Below are 18,335 nucleotides of genomic sequence, written 5' to 3'. Positions count from 1 at the left end.
CGCTTATATTTGGCAGCGTATACTGAGAATGTCGCCTGCATAGGTGGCAAAACTTTCATGTCATTTTGTTAATAATTGTTGTGTTAAGTCAAAGTAAACATTTTACAATCAAGCTACACATCCCGAGCTGGTAGATGTGGGGGTAGCATGCCATGTGTAGATGCACTGTACTGTGTGAACTTGCTGATGACGGAAGCATACCTGCTGCTTCATGCCAAATAAACAGTGAAGTACACTACTACATGCTTCTTTAAATGCCACTTTGGCAGATGTATTCAGGAACATATATGTCAAAAGTGTTGCAAGCCTGCTTATGAAACTGTGTGCACGGCCCATGGACAGCTCCACTTCGCTCCTTTCTGTACGTCTGAAAAGGAAGTGAAAGAAAACACCTAGAGCAACAGCAATGTTCAGAATTTATACACATTTAAACATTGCCATGGTTCATGTGCACATGGCCTCCCTTAGCATCACTGTTTCAGAAATCAAAAAAGCAGAAACGGTATTTTGCAGATATTTCTGGACTCGTTCTAATTATATGAAGAACAAGCAGCATGATTTCACGAAGACTTATTGCTATAGTACACAAGAACTCAGGGTTAAACACACTACGTTCTAACTGCAAGAGTATTTATTTACGTGCATTACCAATTCTATTCAATTATTGTCATGATGTTGAAGCAAAAGTCTTAACAGTTACAATTTTCGTACTTAATGCTGCCGAGAAAGCCGAGAGTTATGTGGGTGAAGAAATGAAGAATTGCGCATGTATAAAATGGAATCGGCTCGCACAAGACGAGGCAAATTGTAGACCACTGCGAAGGGCTACTGCTGCAGTGCACATATAATAAGGCTGAAGATGACAAAGATTAAAGCGTAAACGTAAAGGATGAGAATTAAATTGAGAAGCAAGGCTTGCTGTCAATAGCTCTTGAATTCTATCAGAAAACAACATGACAGTTGTATATCCTGTACATCTTAACGCGACAAAAGTTGAGCTGAAGATGGCGGCTTGAATAAATGTCAACCCATTGAACAAAGCGTGTTGTTGGAGCCAATGTTTCAACAAATTGATGTGTCTAAGTTGTTGCAGCAACCTTGATGCAATTCGTTGCCCCTCTAAAGAGGAGTCCTCTTGTTGAATCACTAGCTCCAACAACATTCGTTGTTCAACAATTATTTCATGAGCTGCACATCTCGTTACATTCATTACAAACCTCTACTGTACCAAATGCTACTATGGCAATGATAGTGGGTGCAATACTTAAGCTGCAGTGTCATAAGCAGGTGACCGGCTATTCAACTCTTTAAATATACCAGATCCATAAAGACTGCAAACCATGAGGCAAGCACAACACAAAGAACAAGCGTAAGGAAATTGAAAGAGGTTAACTTTAATAAACGAGGTATGGAATTAGTCATCCCCATATTAAGTATAAAAGGTGGTTTTTTAACGAACTCCTTTGCTGTTGAAAAAGATCATGCTGCTAAAAAGATCATACCTGTGGTCAAGTGCTAATTTCCAGGACGAAATTTCGTGATGCTGAGAGCATGCATTAAACTTTATGCACGATAAGCGTTAGGTGCAATGTCAGAGAGGTGGAGATGATTTAATGGATAGCAAATACTAAAAATGAAAAGCTCTGAGTAACTATCGCAAGAATAAGGACGAAGTAAGGAGGGAAGCATATGATAAGCTAGTGCAATGTCTGAGGCGAGTTAATCTTGTCTTAGAATATGCAGTCATAAAGTGAGATCCAGTAAGTAGGCGTAACATGCACTGATTGTGAGAGAGATATGCAAATGACGGACCACCTTTTAAATAAATGTAAAAATGTCCACCCATGTACGTGTTGGGAACTAGCTCTCATGAAGCCCTAGGCTTAGAGAAAGCTTGATAAAGATGAACACATCCACAAGAGAAATCAGTAAAAGACAGATGGAGGATTGGTAGTGCAAAAGCAGCGAGAACAGCCAAAAACAAACTTGCAGGGTCTTTTGTACAATGCCGAAAAATAAGCTACCTATTATAAGTTTTTTTTAAGGAAAGAAATTTAATTCAGGTAGGAAAGGCATTAAGCCAATTCAAAAATTGAGCTTGGCCACTTGCATGTCAATGCTTCGCTTTAAAGGGAACACACATAGCATCCATCCATCTACAGATGTGAAACTGCGTCATGCAAGATAACTTATACAAAGTTATTGCTTTGAGCAATTAGAGCAAAATATTTCAGGATAGCACCTAACTGGGCTGGTTAGTACATGATTACAACGGGAACAAACAGCGCTGGGCACGGGACGGAAAAAAAAGGTAGACGAAGGCGACAGCACCCTCGTCTATTGTTCTTTCTTCGTCCCGTGTCCAGCGCTGTTTGTTCCCGTTTTAATGCAGAATATTTCTTTCTTTAATCTGAAGGTGGCAGTGTTTCATGGCTAAAATAGTTTACTAATTTGCATTTCAAGTTACATTTTTTCAGCCATAAGGAAACACTGCAAAATGCTGAAGTTCTAATGTTAACATTTATCAGAAGAAAGACTAATTCTTTCGTATGGAATACCGGAGGTTGATTTCCAAAGTTCATTGCCTTTGTATTTTGTGCTGTTCCCTTATCATTTTCCTTAAGACGGTTGTATAGATGTTCTTGGTTTATCTTGTGTTTTGTATATGTTATGCTCCTGTTTTTGCTTAGCAAGATCATTTTATGTGTAACTTATCACTGTAGCCCACTTTGCAATACTGCTTACTGGTGTCAGCAGTATTGTCAAGTAATAAATAAATAAGTAAATAGATATCCACTTTGTCATAAAACTACTGTAAAAACAAAATAATCAGAAACGTTCCACCCAAACTGTAACAGTCGGAAAAAATAGCTTTTGACCCATATTGCAGCTTAGCTTTTGCTATGTAGCATTCCAAACAGAAATGTCGCCAAGACATTATTGTGTGGTATACTTTGCTGGCAATTTATATTCCATTTAAAAAAAATATATGCTGCTTGGTTGTAAGCAAGGAAAAATTTACTGAAGTGAATAATCCCTAGCCTGCACAGAGTCTCGTTCCTTGACCTTCGCTGCACAGCACATTGGCACAGGATTCACGCGGGTGCCCCTGTGCTCATATAGTGCAAGTCTGAATGTTGCAGACTTAAGCAGTACTTCTGTCTGAAATACCATGAAAGAACAATGATGTGCTGTGCAGTGAAGGCAAAGCTCCAAGAAACTTCCCACAGCCTTGTTATTTTTCATTTGAAAAAATTATTTTTCGCTTGAAGATAATATTACACCTTAAAAACTTTGTCTAAATTATCCCACGAGGAAAGCACACTATGATGTGTAGGCAACATTTTAGCTGGGATTGCTACACAGTGAAAGAGAGCCCGCAATATGGGTTCAAACACTACTTCTTCCAAGTGCCAATTTGAAGACATTTTTGCTTCTTTTTGCCAGCAGCATTTTCAACCCTTGGTATATGCACTGAACGCATACTGTGAATATATTTCACATGAAACATTCAGTCTTTTTTACAATATACTTAAAAATGGTGCATTTTGCAATGTTTCCTCACGACTGCAAATAGCATAAATTGAAATCAAAATAAATTCGACTATCATAGTCATGAAAGATTGGTGACTATGTTAAAGAAACAAATGCTTTGCAGTAATAGCTCGACGCAATAACCATGTGTCAATTAATTTGCCTGACACAGCTTCATTTCTGCATGCGAAGTTTGAAAGGTCTTTGCTGCATCATGCAATTCTTTCCCCGAAAATAACGCTTGAATGACTACTTCCCACACTGAAACATAACAGCACCAGTTTTACAAAATATTGGAAATCGTCAAAAAACGACCTGGCACACTGGCGTGAAATGACCCAAATAGGTACTAAAATAAAACAGTGTGCACTGTCAGACACTAAAATGAAGCACTAATCTGCTTGTATTGCTAAATTACTTCAAAACCCTGCTCTGAATAACTGCCCACAAGAAGTTGATTGCGAAAAATTTACTTTAACCTCTGACCTATTTTTATCTATCTCTAGTATAATGACTCCTAACCTTCGGCACACACACAAAGGCACAAAGCATTTCATATGGTTCAATGCCTTCGAACAGTACGGAAGGTCATATGTTAAGAAATAGCGTAAAATCTGGACTAATTTTAACCAGCTATGTTTTTATAACATGCAAACATCGAGAAATACACAATAATTTAGTAACTCGCCCCCTCTAAAAGTGTTGCTGTCACAGCTCCAAATTCCATTCACGAGCTATACTGGCTAAAATATTAAAACACAGCTGAATTTCCATCACAATGGTGGATGCACACAAGTCTACAATAATTTAGTAACTCACCCCCTATAAAAGTGTTGCTGTCACAGCTCCAAATTCCATTCACGAGCTATACTGGCTAAAATATTAAAACACAGCTGCATTTCCATCTCAATGGTGGATGCACACAAGTCTACACGAACAGGCATGCACTTTAGATTGACTTCACAAGCCAGATATCCGGTAATCCTGCCGTTGGAGAACGTTACCAAGTGTATGAGCTGGACTACTACATAAGCTAAAATGGATGCTTGTGTGTGTTGGTATGACAGAGCGTAAACAAAGCAGTGCAGAAGACTGAGCACACGAGCACAGCACTGTTTGTGTCTTCCTTTTTCTTGTGCTCCGTCTATTGCGTTTTTTACACTAATGCATTAATTGTGGAAACAACTAGCTGCCGCAATTTGGTCATCTAGGTCGAACTTTTTGGGCCTTGTACCAGACTAAAGAGCTCTGTTGTGAAAGCAACAGGGTGTAACAATATTGCACTACAAATCAGGGAATACAAAGCATCGATAAGAATGTTCAGCCAAAATAAAAGGCTTCAGCAAAATGTTTAAGACACATACTCACAGGTTAATGCTCATTCACAGCTTCTACGGCAGCCCCATGATTTCTGTGCGTCCATCTGTGCGTGCCTTCCTTCCGCCTTTGGGCAAGTTCGTGTAGAATGTCTGCCAGGAAAACAAAAACATCAGAAACAAGTCGACTTTTTTTTAGCATGCCTCACATAACCCAAATGAACTTTTCTCTCCCCATGAGGTAGCTGTTTAGAAAGCATCCAAACAGCCTCTGCTTTGTCTATGTATAGCTCATAACCAATAGGTAGCATCCAACACGACACCTGGTCATTGTCAAAGCATACGAGACAAGAAACTGAGACAAGTATAAGCAAAGAGCAAACGGCTATATTTCGCCATTATATTGTTTCCTAATCCAGCCCGATGCATTCATCGCTTAAATTTAATTTACACTGCTATATTGGTGTTCGCCCTAAACTTACTTTCCAAATAACTCACTAGATAACCTATTTCTCTTACGCACTATATGAATACATGTTAAAAAGATGGGGCATGCAGACATGGACACAAGAGAGTCAAGACACCTAAAACGCTGAGATCACTAACTGGAGGCTCATCACCTAATCTACCTTTACATTGTTGAGAGCGTAAATGCACGCCAAAATTCGATGAATGCAGTTTTGTACAAGCACATGAATGAAGAAATGCGTCCAATTGTCGAGGCCTGGCATATCGATAATGGCAGTGCACAAGAGAGCCAACCGTCGATTAACTAGCATAAAGAAGAAATCAAATGCTTGAGCAGTTATCTCTCACGTAGACTATCGCGCGTGCCAGATTGATAGGTATCGCCTCTTGCCTGGGCATGCACAGTTAAGTTTCTGTGTCTACTTTATTTTGTGCCACTGTCCACCTTTCCAGTTGTCGTTAGTGGTGTCTTGGTTTCTCTCTTGTGTCCATGTTTGCATGCCCTGCCTTTTTAACATCAATACCTACCAACCAGCTCAGCTGTCTGTTATACTAAATATGTATACAATCTAGAATTACCACTCTGTCCACTTGCTGATGTAATAATAACAATGGGGTTCTGTATGTAAACGTGAAATTAAAAGCACAGGAACCTCTAGGATTTGCACCTCCACCGAAAGTGCAACCACTCCATCAAGGATCGAACCCGCACAGTTCAGATCAGCAGCTGACCATTATAACCACTGTATTGCAGCGGGGGATGTTCACTTGGTAATGTAGGTTAATGTTAAGGATTATGGAAAGAGCTGTAGGTTGAAGAAAGACATGCAATTAAGCAAGGAGCTGCAGACATTATGCAGTTTAGATATTTCTGTAATCCAAAGGGCTGGTGCTCAGGGCATGCACCTAAGGAACTCCTGTTCAGCGTCTCTTTTCGAACCAAAGCTTAGCAGAATTGATGTTCCTGTCTAGATATGCCCCTGAAAACCACAGTTAAATAGCTGCAAAGTAAACACTAGAAGACAGAAAAAATCCATCACTTGTATGATATTAAACACATCAAGATGCAAATACACCAAACACTCTGGACTGTGAAACGCATTGATTGAAAAGATATCAGTTAAACAAAGCAGCATAGCAATGAAATTCCATGTAGCTGCCACACGGCAAAAAGCAGGTGGCTCTGGTGCCATGAAAAATCTATAATAACACTTGTTGAATATAGCAGGATGTTTTGTATGATAAATGTATAAATTACCACTCACAGAAGCTGACATGCTATTTTAAAAATCAGCATTGCAAGAAATAAAGCAAGAAAACCACGTGACGTGTGAATTTACCCTTCATAATTTAAGGCTAAAGGGCCCCTAAACAACCCCGGAGTCTAAAATTTGTGACAACTGCACGCTTGTACAACGTGAACATGTTGTCACCTGAATTTTTTCATTAAGTGGTGTAATAATGAAGCCACAGGGGATAGAACGAACATTCCAGCTGGTTTCAGTTTCTCGCTCAGCCTGACCGTCCTGAAGAGGGGCTTCCTCGATGTGCCACTGTGCCAGAGCGGTGCGGTGAGGAAGCACAGTAAAAGCACTGGCGAGATAAACCAATTCGCAACTCTTGTGACAACCACAGATACTGCATCATCCCAAAGCCAAAATGCCGTTTCGTATTGCAGAGGACTATTCAACAGTCAGCGTTACTTAATGTTGCTCATAGGCAACATTACACCACTTCGCTAGCAAAGAGGACTGGTCAAGCGCTGAAGAGGAGGTGCGGTTATTGTTTTAGAAGTGGAGTGTCTGACATTCGGACAATGTGATTCCTGCGGCCCTCTGTACGAATTAGCGAGCTTGTTTGGGAGGTGTAAAAAAAAGAAGTCTGAGCTTGCTGACTGGCCCTTTAAGAGAATGTAAATATACACTAGAAGGAAGTACACTTGTAGACATATTACTATAAGCTATAAAAAACAGGCAATTAACATGCTCAATCCATGCAGCATAGGGATGTCTCACACCTTTGCAAGAACTTTACTATGGTGGCTGCATGTTTGTGTAGGCCAGAAGCAGCAGGCACGTGGCTTCCATGAATTTGACCCGTTCGTTGAAGGGAAACTGCTGCTCACATCCTTGTAGCACTGCTTTTTGAAGATGCTTCCTGCGATAACAAAATGACCACAACACAATTATGGTCTGCAAATATCCACAGATGACCTACATTGCTGCCCTTTCTCATTAAATTCAGCTCTAGACTAAACACTGCAATAGCGGCATCCTCCTACATTACAGGGCATCATACTGCTTTCCTTGGCCTGGTTTTTAGTTCAATAATTGTTTTCACCCATAACAGAATGTAGCACTAGTAAAGATTCGGTTGCGGAGGGTGCAGTCGTAAAGTGTGTATGCAAAGTAAGAATATGAAAAAAAAACAATGGCATAATTTCACATGAGATATAACAATTATCATAATTCATGTAATGTCAGACACCAAGAAGTGTTTAATTGAGCAAGTTTTGACCTTAAGCTATCACAAAACAATGCCCTTTATGGAAAGTGGGATTTGCAGAGTGAACTCTGATGATGAAATTAGCTGCCTTTACTGGCTCTGTAGCTGCACGTGCATTGCTAAAGCCGCTTGAATGCACTTAACAAGCCTGTGTAATGATATTGACAAATGTACAGAGAAGACAAACTCATTCGTTCTCACTTAGCTGCCATCACAGCAATACGTTGCTTTGTGTCAGGTTTCCTGGTATGCAGAATGCACGAACTTGGTGGCCGTGCCATACCACAATAAACATGATCGACATCTGCTCCAACTGCGTAAGTAGCTGGAAAGTGCTAAATTACACAATCAGCTGTACCATGCACACATAATGTAAATTCTAGCAGTGGCAACATTTGGCACCTGATAATAGCCTATGGGCATTGTACTCGTTGATGCTGCCAGCTGCATTCCCTGTTTTCATTCCTAGCATGCATAGCACATGCACACAAAGCACCCAATAACTGTGGGAAGCAGAGTAGATCGTCCGAGGTAATCAATAAAATTGATTGACAGGAATTCCACACATCACTCAAGCCTGTTGTTTAGCATAAGTGATGAGAATGTGCAGCCAAATGTACACAGCAAATTCAGTATTGGCCTTGAAGAATTGCAAGATAGGTTGAAGCTTTCCAGAAACAAATCGTATACAGTAAAGTCTGTCCCAGATACTGAAATCATGAAGTTATAAATTTTAAAGTGGGCCGCTATATTCTTCAAGCACCATGCATTGCATTTATGAAAACGCTAACATCCCTGTACAACAATGCGTGCTGCAAGAAGTCATAAACCTTAATATTTTTGGCACAATGCCATTTCCCAGTACAACGTTTTACAGAAAGGCAACATTTTCCTTTGCAAAACTAAGCCATGTTCCCAGGCAAAATGCACTGTCCATGGTGACAAACATGAAGTACGCTCTTCTATACAGCTTAGCTGGTTTAATGGAACTAAAAGCTACGGTAACGCTGTCTTAATTGAACTGGCTAGCAAGAGCCTTCTCGCTGCTGTTTATGTGAAGTAGTTTCACCTTGGTGGAACGTCACAAGAGTAAGTGGCACATAATAATGAGTGCGAAAACACAGTAACAGGTTGTGCAACGGCTACCAGGTATGCCCATTCGTGGAAACTGTGGGCTCTTCACCTAAATGAACCAGTTGGAAATAACCCTTTTGCATGAATAAACTTAAGTTGGTTGCTGGCATACATAACATTGTTACTCTGCATTTCCATCTCATTTATCTAGCGCTCATTGTTTCCCTTCGACATGACTAGCTCAAAACAAGATTCTTCTTCATTAAATGGAACTTTGTACATTACCTTTACGTTGGCTACAGATGCTTATTTCTTCTGCCTGAATAAGCACCTCCTATAGCATACTTGCCTCAGCCACCTTCTGGACTGCATGGTCAGCACTCCACTGTTTGTCGAGGCACTGCTGTTTGCTACCTGCAGTACGTTGCAAAAAACTTCAGCATTCAAAAAAAAAAGATTAAGAAAAGCCGAACCAGGTGTGCCAGCAGCACCTTGCCCTTTGAGCAGGGAGGAAGAGCTCTGATAAATGGCTAATTCAAGACAAGCGTCGTTCTTCGCAAGCTATTATTATGCGATGAGAGGTGGGACTTCAATACACGGACGCACATAGTGCTAAAAGCAATTGAAAATTCAGCTGAAAGTACGGCTTGTCAAATTAGGTGAACGTGCATAAAGGATAAAAATGGGGCAAACCAACTGAACAAAATACAATGTCATGCTGCAGAAATTGCATTTTTAGCAAATCTATGTTGTCTATTGCTTGAAAGATGATAAGCAATGTCCAAGAATGATAACCTAACGCTTTTGAGGGTCACGTTACATAATGACAAATAAATGCACGCCTAAAGAAAACATCCCTAAATACACTATATTTCTCCCACTGTACCGATTCACGATTCACACGGTGGCTGATGATTATTCCTTCAGAGCTCGTGCGAACGAAATGGATGTTGAAGCTTCGGTTTCACGGCGTTACTCCAAGTAATTTGTCGAGAGACATGCATAAAACGCATGACAATGGTGAGCCTGACAAAAATGTTGTCTCCTTTCAGCAAATATTAGCGTAGAGCAGTGCGTGCAAGCGAGCTAATTACCAAAACTTCATAACACTACCGACTACGTTCTTGACAAATGTCATGCGCGAGCAGAATCCTCACAACTACAACCGCATACACTACCAACACGTTATGCGACTTTCTTCGGCGACAAGGCGTACTGCAATAACAATAACTCATAATGTACGAAGCGTAACGTTCACTTACCTCTGGCAATAAAAAATACGCTGGCAGCGTACACTGCTAGATGACCGCCGGTTTCCAATGGTGCGCCAAGCGAGGAATCGCCGAGCTACCGGCCGTCCCCGAGCGTCAAAGCATTTTCCAGGGCGACAGAACGCGTCGTCGACAAAGGATTGCGGCGCTGCTACTCACTGACGTGCGGAAACATTTGAAGGTGTTCTTCAAAACTATGAATCGCGTCCGTCGGTCACACCGAACAAAGCAGTCGCAGAGATTGAAGTCGCACGGTCGGCATCTCGTGACTATTTGCCTGGTACCGCGTATAGTTGCGCTTACGTCAGTAACCATGAAATACAACACACAATACACACAATGCGAGGCAGCGCGTTAAAAGTCGACCGCACAAACAGAACTCGGCACGACGATCACACGAACGCAGAACTATTCGCAATGCCCACGAACTATAGGTGGCGCGCCGTGCTTTTCAAGATGGCGCCAGGAGGAGGGTCAACCCGTTTGTTAGCATAGGAACAGATAGTACGTGCGGACGTACGGCCCGTGCCACTTTCACCGGATGAAGTCATGAGCTGTGCTGAATTGAATATGAGACTAAACTACTTTCCCAAACCATGGAAAATGCTAAGTACTCGCCACCTAATTATTTGCTGTGGTGTGAAAGGTTATATTTCAGCTCCGTTATCGTGCATAACGATGCTTTGCGAAATCCTGTGCGTGCTACATAAAACTGCATGAACTAAAATTGACGTATGAGCAGAAAGGCACTCCGAGGTAGTACGTACCGAGCCTGCCTGACGGATTCCATTCAGTAGCGCTTGTGTCACAGCCATGCTGAGACTTTAGCCGTGCGCAATTCACTTCACTCGCATGTTGCAGGCTCGATCAGCACGACCGAAACACGAATATCGAAAAGAATGCACACGTATCCTTTTCGCAACGTCGAGAAGTTAGCCGAGAGGCGTGGATTGTGGCTGTGACTGCACGTTCCAGCGCTCCAACCATTTCGCTTCTCTGGTCGAGCTCGAGCGTGTTGCCGGCATGCGGCGCTCCATAATATCCACAATAATTGATACATGCAATGCACAAAAGGAACTATGCTTTTATTTTGATCTCGCTCGAGGATATTATACATTAAATACAATCAAAGTGACTTACGAGCGTGAAAGAACATTAACGCACGAGGGGACGTGAAGTGCAACTCGCTCCTCGTGAGTTAGCAGCGGATCGTTCGTCGCTGTCACTCTCGGTGCCTTCACAGTCTTCTACGTCCAGTGAAAAATCCTCGTCGTCAAGATGGTTTCTTTCAACATCACTGCTGAAAGCAATCTGAAGAATTTCCTCCGCCGAACAACATCGACCACTCCGCGTCACCACGTTTACAATTACAGAGACGTCTGGGCGCGGAGAACATTTCGCCGATTTCGCTCTCAGATCGGTCAACGAGCAAATCGCGTCTTCGAATGATTGAAACGTCGCTCGCACGATTAGTAACAGCGCTCTGCTGACAAAAGGATAGAGGCATATTTTAATGTATCCAAAACTTAAGATCGCTCAGTTTTACAAGAGCACATCGCGAGCCGGCGCGACCTCCCGCGTACACTGTTATGGGATTCATTCACTACAAGAAACACTGACCAATGCTATATACAAGTAAAACAGGGTGAGCTTCAACTGAATATGTCAGACGATAACATTTAACTAACCTACGTGGCTACAGAAAGCCTCGCGAAGCTGATAGTATGCGTACGCTGTGGGCTAGCATTGAAAGCGCGAGTCGCCACGTATTTTCTCGAAAACTTCGCACCTCGCAAGAACGAATCAGATTTCTTGTGTTACGGAGGGCCCGGTTTGTTCACTGATGCAGGGAACATGCCAAGTCGTAGTGTTCCTTCCTTGCCAACGCGTTAACACTGAGGTTAGCACAGTCGAACAAGGGAGCGACTGCGTAGTGCTGCCATTTTGTCGTCTACTAACCCTCCTCGAGAGGACGCTCCTGAATTCCGCTTGGCGGCGCGACAGTCTATGGACATTGCGAATACGGGCTAGGAAGGTCTCCTTAGTGTCGTGAGCGCGCCTGCCAGGTGGAAAGATTGCGCGATCCAGCGTGCAGACGGCGCTGCCGCTCGCTGGCGTGCTTTCGCGCGTGTGAGCCTGCGCTCTGTGGAGTTTCCCGTTGAAGCCAAGCTTTTTGTTGCGGTATAAGCTCGTCGTGTAGGCCACACATGGCGCTGATAAATTGTAAAACGAAGAAAAGAAAACTCTGGAGACTATGGGGGCAGATTAGCTTCTTCTGAACGGCACATGCTGGCGTAGAGAACAAACATGTAGGAGATTCGGGGTTTCCGTTCTAGTTCATTAACATTCTTTTTCACGCAGTAATGTTTGAGTACAATGATTGAAATATTCATTGACAATTATAGCGGTTACATCAAGAAAAAAAATAAAATGAACAGACGCAACGACAGATATTTTCGCGCAGAATGTAAACAGTGAAAGGAAAAGATAGGTGCATATAAAAAAGAAAAATAATTAATTAAAAGTAAGAATCAGCGAACAGTCAAATGAAATTTATGTACACATGAGGGACCTCCCTTGATGTTTCACGCCCACTCTTGCAGGCATACTGGATCCGTAGAAGCTCTGAATGAGAATCGATGCCTTTTCATTGCACGAGTTCTTTTGCATAACGTCATGGAACAGGTTGTCTTTTTCTTTTTAGGCATGTTGCGTTGGAGAGGCTAGAAAGATTTGCAGTCGCACGCGAGCATGCACGAACCTCTCAAGACGCAGCTCGGAATGAAATTGCAACAACCACGAAAATTCCAGGGTCGGATCTAAGAGGAACAGAGTACCGGTGCCCTTACCCCCTCCCCCCTTTAATTTTCGACGACCGTAGCGGCAGCCGCTACGGGTCGCTGCGAGCGCCTGCACCCTAAAGCTTTACTGCACCCTAGAGTTACTGTAAATGTTACTTTTATGTGGCGGAGTTGCTCATCTGTTTTCAAAACGCCGCTAGCAATCGTGCACTGCAGAGAAGCTGATGCGCAGGCCGCCGCCGCTGCAGCGAACCGGTTTGTACTCCCGTGCCACAGTCCCGAAAGGAGGCTTTCATAAAGGGACGCTTTTCACCAATACGAAGCAGCGCCGCATGTTCCTTGTGTCCTTGTCTATTAGGCACCGTGGAACGCCGCACAGAAGCCTTCGCGGTAGGGATGTCCGAAAAGCAAATTTATTTTAGGTTCGAAGCGAACAGTGATTACCTCGAATAATTTTGAATCGAATAGTTCGAATAGTATGCATCACACATTATATAAAAAAAAATTAGCATAAATATTGTCGAGGCCCAACTAACCTGCACAGCGTTTTTTTTTTTAATTGGAACGAGGCATGTGCGACTGTCATTCTTTTTGCTGCAAGTAAACGCTACTAAACTAAGCGCTACGCTACTAAACGCTACGTTTAGTGGCGTTTAGTAGCATCAAATAGTAGCAGAATTTCAATTTCAGTAAGATGCAAGTTATAACCGATCAAATACGTCACACTATAAAGTTACTATACATATAACATATTATAACATATAAGCCCGTATAACAAGCTTTTAAACTTAAAAAATGATCAGGGGCGTAGCCAAGAAGAGGGTTGGGGGTTTCAACCCCCCCCCCCCTCGAAATTTTTCAATTTTGCTTGCGCATGTATTCACGCACACATACAAACACACGCACGAACATACATAAAGTATGGTTGAACCCCCCCCCTCCCCCCCGAAAAAGATTTCTGGTTACGGCCCTGAAAATGATTAATCTATGTCGGAGTAATATGTTAATTTAACCTTGAAGTGGGGCTTCGCGGCATTGCGCAATTTTGTTGGTTAGGTGCTTTCACGGCATTGCATTTTCAGGCTGCAGTGAAACCACCTTCACAGGTGGGTTACATGCCATCCAATATACGCCTATTCGTTCATTATGAATACTTTGAAATTTCGGAACCTTAAATTCGTGTCGAAGTGAATTCGAATACTATAATATTCCTTCGAACATTCCTAGTGCTCGAATATTCGCACATGCCTACTTCGCGGCAAACAGACGCAGACAGTCTGCCAGTATGTCAGGACGGCAGCAAAATATTGTCTACCCTCGTTGCTCGCGAGGGTAACATGCACAAAGCAACAAATTTAACCACTCTCGGTTGACCTGAAAAAAAGGTTAAAGATTTAAACCGCTCACATAGAGAACAGTGGTAGTTGCACGCTCCCCAGGCCTTCTGTAAACGCATCGTGATGAAGAAAAAAAGATCACAGTTTCACCGCAAGCGCGAAGCAATGAATGCAAAGGCAACAAATTGTAATGTTATACGAAGGAAGGCTGGCAGCTAACTGTTTTGGATCCGATCTCGCGTAACTATACAAAACGTTGGTGTAAGAGAATACGGCCGCTCCAGGGAGAGGTGCGCTTTTCGCAGTCTCTTCGCGTTGAGAGCGCGCGCAAAAGAGTATACGAGCCGTTTGCTGATGCCTGCGAGATAGCGAGCGCGCAAGCGATCGTGAACGCGCTTTTAGGATCAAAGTTCGCAGTTGCTGCTCAAGCACCCCCCCCCCCTCGCATCCCTCCATGCTCATTCAAGACGGGCGGGGCGTTTCGTTTCTGCTTGAGCAGCATCGACGGCAGGTCTAACACGCGGGGGGGTGTTATCGCATGCGCCCTCCGAGTGACGCAGATAGGCCAGCTCGTTTGATCTCTGCATCAGCCGCTATCGTCGCCGCTGCTCGCGAGCTTTTACTCACGGGTAGAACCTACGATGCGCGGTGGGATGTTATCAATTTGGACTTTATACTGAACATGACGGCGACGACAAAAACCCGTCGAGAGTGCCGATATAATTGCTATCGCAAGAAAAGTAGCCACGTGACGGTCTTTGGTTGGAAAATAACTTAACAGCGCAGTCAACTTTAAGACTTTTCGACTTTAGGACTTTTAGGACTTTCTTTTTCTTTAGGACTCTAGAACACTCTCTCCCTAAATGAAAATAAAGCAGTATCTCCGTTGGCAGTTACGAATATGTACTCCCTATTTCCATATAATGAGAGCCATCTGTAAGTTCTACGTAGATCTTGTTCGTGGATCTGAAGGAATCTAAAGGACAGTTTTTGCAGTGTAGTTGGTAGAAATTCGTGGTACAGTTACTTCCGCTCCTCTGAAGAACGTATTTTACCCTTGTCCCACTTTCCTAAGAGCAGGGCAAGTAACTACATCACAAATCCAATGTTCGTTATGGTTACCTTAACTTCAAATTTTTTCATAAAAAAAAACCGTTACGAACCGTTACGGAACATTTTTTTTTCGTTCCGGAACAGAAACGGAACGGAACTTTTTGCGGTGGAACGAAACTAAAACCGAAACGAAAAACATTTCGTTCCGACACCCTGGCGTATTCAGAGCAAGCGGTGTGACAGCCAGAACAGCGTCGGCTATCTGACGGTGAGTTTCCTTACTGAGCGGGGCTAAGGTGCCAAGGTCGCCATCATGCAGAATAGAGTTAACAGAAAGGTCACACCAAGGCCGGGTAGCGCGCGTCGTGTCTCCCTTCTAGTGTGGCTTTGATTTCTCACGCTTCGAGCGGGGAACGCAGTGTGACAGCCAGGCGAGCGTCGCAGAGCTATTTTTAGGGGCGAAGCTCCTTAAGGCGGCACCCGTTCGTCCCTCGTAGTCGTAGTCGTAGTAGTCGTAGTGCGTAACCAGTCTTACGCTTTGACCTCCAAGGTGGTGCCGGTGGGAGATTTTTCCTGTGCGTTGTTGAACAATAAAAAATTCGCAGCGTTAGCTAAAAGCCGACTTCTTCTGTCTCTCATTCCCATTAGCAGCCATTGTTTACCTCCAAGGTAGTGCCTGGTGAGATTTCTCCTGTGCGTGAATAAACAATAAAAATTTTGTTCAAAACGCCGTTGATTGATGAAATAAACCAACGAAAGACGCCAGATGTTTTGTAAAAGCAAAACGAAAGAACGCCAGATGTTTCTAAAGCAAAACGAAAAGACGCCAGCTGCTTAACGAAAGACGCCAGATGTTTTCTAAAGCAATGGTTTTCTAAACAATGAAAATTCACAGCGTACATGTAAAATTAAAGTGAGCTGCAAGTCGTCATAACTCATCGAATCTTTAGTGTAAACGCGCCCGATCTCACGTCGGTGATGATGTACTGGGCAGAATTCACGGAAGATTCACGGTTTACCGATGAACCTCCGCAGCTTCGCCCACTCATCATCATTCACTCCGTGGATATGCTGTGATTTTTTTAGTATGTATGTAATGGGGGGGGGGGGGGCCGTAGCAGCAGTGCAACGGCACGGAGGGCATGCATTACGTCACTCTACCGCTCACAGGGAGGTCATGGGTTCGACTCCCGTATACGAAATTTTTTTTTCTTCTAATTATAAAATATCTCTTACGGCACGTGAGTAGTGAGGACAATATTCTTTCTTGTAAGATAAATGTAGGAATCCATTCTTTTAGCTAGCGATTCATGCTACATACTACAATGCGGAATTAGCATGCAAAATTTCATGGTCACGCTTTTTTTAGAAAAGCTGCATTTTATTTTACACCAAAGTATAAAATTTGGTACTGCAATACAAAAAACTAGGAAGAGCTACGGGGAAAATTTACACAAATTGAAGGCCAAAAGCTTTCTTATTGAGTAAGCAGAATTTGAAAATAAATTATGGAACAGTTTCCGACATATGAAGCTGAAACCAAGACGACCCATGCGCCCTACCATATCCCCTTCAGTTAGACAAACGACTAATGCTCTACTATCCTGCAAGTGCTGTTGGAAATACGAACTATTCATTTTAAGCAAGTCGAATAACACTTGTGTTGTGCCCTGTGACTGCAAAAAAAAAAACGAAGACTGCCGTTTTAGATATATTTTACTAAAAATCATCAAAATGATTTGCAGAGCTTTTCCCACACCGTTAACTATCAATGGTGAAAAGATGGTCAGTAGCAATAATTGCGGCGTTTTACGTCCCAAAACCACGATACAATCGTGAATGACGCGGTAGGGGAGGGCTCCGGAAATTTTGACCGTCTGGCGTTTGTTAGTGTGTATCCACAGGACGGACGGCTCGGCTGAAATATCTTCCGCGGACGATGGTTCTGCCGCCCGTCCGGCTGCGAAGCGCATCCCGACGGCGGACGAAACAAGTAGACGAACGCAAAGGAAAAGAAAGCATGGCGGCACTGTCTCAAACGCGAGATGCCCGTTTGCAACATTTCAGCTCTTTGTCGCGCATGGCGTGGCTTGTTAGTTCCAGACTGACGCGTCCATTTGCTTTTGGTTTGTATGCGAAATCTTGGACGGCAAAGTATTCATCACGATTAGGCACCGTTTCCGAGAGCCGTACTTGTATTCACGGATCTGAAGGCTGAGCGTGTGCCTGTATTGGCAGAACATGAACTCGGAGATTTGCGGTAGCTCGAGTGCTGGAAAATCTCAGAGGCCATAGTGTACGATTTTTTTGTTTTTGGTTTTCCTCTATATGGCGCGAAGGGTGTAGAATATTTTTGTTTTTGTCTTGGTTCGTGGTACTCTCCGTACTGTGACGAATAGTGCCGCGAATGTACTCACTTTCGCCGCAAGATTGCGTATCACAAACGAGGTTTGGCGGACGCGTCGGCCTCCACAGTGACCCTGACCTGCGCGGCGACTCCTTGAACAAAATAATTGAGCGCCGGCATGTCAGCGTGTTTGGCAGCAGGCTGACCGATTCCGTCGTTCGCAGACGCCCCACGCCATGCACAACAGATGCATGCCTCAATGTTGTTGTCGCGAAATCTACCTACGCGATAATGCAGAATAAAAATAGCAAATATAAATAGAGATTCCTAGTATCGTAGCGCCCGTATTCAGGCCACTCCGTGCTCATTTCGCTTACAAAGCGCTCCCATATAGTTTTCTTCACTCCTGTTTCCGCGTACTCAGTGAGTGTCATATCCCACAATACGGGGAACTGCTCAACAAGATTGAGAAAACGTTTCGTCCTCGCACGGGTCAAAAGTTGCAGTTGGTTGCAGTCGTGCAAGTCGAGCAAACTTTGCCATTATTGTGTAAAATACAACTTGCAAAAATTTCGCAGATCCGACACGTGGCCGGAATCGATGTATTTCGAAGCAATTGGCGAGTAGCA

At 43.2% G+C, this 18,335-nt stretch overlaps 1 long non-coding RNA gene across 1 annotated transcript; it reads right to left on the bottom strand.

Moving 5' to 3' along the window:
• Positions 1–299: 299 nt before the first annotated feature.
• LOC125757578 (uncharacterized) lies at positions 300–10,495 on the bottom strand. Its single transcript, XR_007415323.1, has 5 exons — positions 10,160–10,495; positions 9,183–9,311; positions 7,336–7,475; positions 4,903–5,003; positions 300–367 (listed from the first exon to the last, which is right to left on the bottom strand). It is a non-coding gene; the product is annotated as an uncharacterized LOC125757578 (long non-coding RNA).
• Between the last annotated feature and the right edge of the window lie 7,840 nt (positions 10,496–18,335).

This window comes from Rhipicephalus sanguineus, chromosome 3 (assembly GCF_013339695.2).
Source record: "Rhipicephalus sanguineus isolate Rsan-2018 chromosome 3, BIME_Rsan_1.4, whole genome shotgun sequence".
Lineage (NCBI taxonomy): Eukaryota > Metazoa > Arthropoda > Arachnida > Ixodida > Ixodidae > Rhipicephalus > Rhipicephalus sanguineus.
Note: the sequence above shows the minus strand (reverse complement) of the source record. Positions and strands in the feature narration are given on the sequence as shown.